Below are 3,055 nucleotides of genomic sequence, written 5' to 3'. Positions count from 1 at the left end.
GGAACTGTTACCACCTTAAGATGTTGGAGGTCAAACAAAAAACAGTATCTGGACTAAGTAAACTACCTTTAACATCAATTTTAAATGCTATTTTAAATTGCATTCCAAATGTGAAACTGCTCTGATGTATGCTTAAACATCCCTTTGCCTTGCTTACAGATGGAATATTGTGAAAGCACAACTAGGGAATGGTGGAAATTCACTACTAATCCAAGTGAAATTGTTCCATTTAGAAAAATGCCTAAAAACCCACCTGCATAACTACAGAGAAATTCTCTGACATTTTTAATGTTTGGGTAAGCTACTAAATACCTCAAAACTCACTCAAGAGATGTTTCTTGTGTAACACCTAGTGCAACTGGAGTCTGAGATGACTGAGACCCTGAATGTCATGGCAATGGAAGCATCAACATCCAGTAACTAAATCTGCATTTGGATGCTACACCTACAACTGGATTCGTTCCATCTGTAAAACCCTGGAGTGAACATCCTCCAGGTCTGCAGAACATCACAGTCCAGTCTGTAAGCATGCCAAGGAAATATAGCAGACGATGCCTGTTACCATGATTAACAGGGTAAGACGTGGCCACGTTCTATGAAAATTAAAAAGGTTTAGATGCAATGTGCTCTAGATCACTGGAAATCCATGATTTTTCATAAGCAACTTCACAAGCAATTAAAAAAAATGCATATTTACCATAACCTCTCTGAAACTGTTACCATTTCTCCTCGTCCTTTTTTGTTGCTATTGTTGAAGAAAATATAGTAATTTACAGTTGGAACATGAAATTAATTTTACTTGGGCAGAAAATATGGGTCACTTTTCAGTGCAGGTTTAGTAGGTGCCTATTGGTATCATAATAGGTAAAACAAAAATAACTTAGATTAGACTTTATGTATTTATTCTGTAATGTCTCTGTCTCTTGCAGTAAGTTGTTTAATGCAGCATGTAATCATAGAATCATAGAATGGTTTGGATTGGAAGGGACCTTAAAGATCATCCAGTTCTAACCCCCCTGCCATCAGCAGGGACACCTTCCACTAGACCAGGTTCCTCAAAGCCTCATCCAGCCTGGCCTTGAACACTTCCAGGGAGGAGCAGCCACAACTTCCTTGGGCAACCTGTTCCAGTGTCTCACCACCCTCACAGTGAAGAACTTCTTCCTAATATCTAATCTAAACCTACCCTCTTTCAGCTTAAAGCCATTTCCCCTTGTTCTGTCACTAACTGCCCTTATGAAAAGTCCCTCCCCAGCTTTCTTGTAGCCCCTTCAGGTACTGGAAGGCCACTATAAGATCTCTGTGGAGCCTTCTCTTCTCCAGGCTGAACAGCCCCAACTCTCTCAGCCTGTCCTCACAGGAGAGGTGCTCCAGCCCTCAGATCATCCTGGTGGCCTCCTCTGGACTTGTTCTAACTGCTCCAGGTCTCTCTTGTGTTGGGGGCTCCAGAACTGGAGGCAGTACTCCAGGTGGGGCCTTACGAGAGTGGAGTAGAGGGGGAGAATCACCTCCCTCGACCTGCTGGCCACACTTCTCTTGATGCAGCCCAGGATACGGTTATTGGCCTCTGGGCTGCAAGTGCACATTGTCTGCTCGTGTTCAGCTTCTCACTCACCACCACTGTCCTTCCTAACAGGACAAAACAGGCTGGCTCTCCTGCAACTAGAAAGCCCAGTGTGTGAGTGGCAGTCGTTTTCATGATAGCTATGTGTATATTCCAGAGAGACTGGAATATTGCTGCTTTTGGCCTAGACCCTTCCCTCTGTTTAACTGAACAACATCTCAGAATGTGAGAATGCCAGGTGCACAGTCTTGCATTGAGGATTTTGAGAAGAATTTCTGCTGTGAGGCTGGGAGCACGGGGTGGAAGAGAGGATTCAGGGGTGGCATGACTCCAGGGTTATGAACCATGAATAATGCAAAGTGCTGTGATGTAGCAGGCTTGGTATTTTCAGCAGATATAAAGGAGTGTTAGTGCCGCTGCATAAGGCATCAGTAACCCTCAGATAAGGCACGGTGCGTGTTTCCAGTCATTTATGTTTAAAAACAAGCACATGTAGAGAAGACAACTAGTGGGATAAACATGGGAATAGAAATTCTGTTTTACAAGAGGGTAAAAGAATTGAGGACTGTGGTTACTCTCTGTAAATACATATGAAGAGCAGATACCAGGGAGAGACAGAGCTATTTAAGTAAAAGGATAATACTGGCCCAGGGTCAAAGGAGTGTAATTTCCCCTAAGCCAGGCAATTATGATAAGGTTCCTAACTTCTGGATGGATGAAGATATGGAAAAGCCTTTCAGACAAGATAATGGTAGAAGCACCCTCAATTATTTCAAGAAGCTTGCTTAAATCATGTCAGGAAAAGATAACAGCAAAGGAGTGATTCTGAATATTATCAATATGTTTACTTATCCTTCTTCTACTATTTATAGTGACTTCCCTAATTAATCCCACTGTTCAGGGCTTTTAATAGTCACCTGTGGCTAAGAAGGAACTGATTTCCTTCCCTTGCTTTTGAGAATTTTCTCTCTCCTTTCTCTTAATTATTAAAAAAAATTGCTACAGCTTGATATAGGAATGTAATAATGTATTTAACAAATAAGTCACTAATAATCTGTATAATAAATTAAAAGCATCAGTTTTCCTTTCTTTTCAAACTTGGAATAAATTATAGAAGTGGAGTTGCACAAATTAAGTGTTTTTACACAGAGAAAGTCAGACAATGTCTCTTTACTGTCAACAAGCACCAATAAAATATTTTAAAATGTTTTACTAATTTTTATCTTTTTAAGAAATCTGTGATCCATATTTTGAGTCTGAACAACATAAGAATAATCTTTTACACGTGGAGTCCTAATGGTAAAAATATGGTGAAGAAAAGATTTGTTGTGACAGAGCTGTGACAGATGATTGGGACAGCATTCCTGAAAGAAGAAATCACACTTGCAGCTCTCAGAGGACAAAGTCTCTTATTTGGAAACAAAGGCTTTTTACAACAGCTTTTCCTCTACCCCATCAGCAGCTTCTGTCCAGGGGAGGATTAACTCAAGA

The sequence above is a fragment of the Antrostomus carolinensis genome, unplaced genomic scaffold (assembly GCF_000700745.2).
Source record: "Antrostomus carolinensis isolate BGI_N321 unplaced genomic scaffold, ASM70074v2 scaffold521, whole genome shotgun sequence".
Classification (NCBI taxonomy): Eukaryota; Metazoa; Chordata; class Aves; order Caprimulgiformes; family Caprimulgidae; genus Antrostomus; species Antrostomus carolinensis.
Note: the sequence above shows the minus strand (reverse complement) of the source record.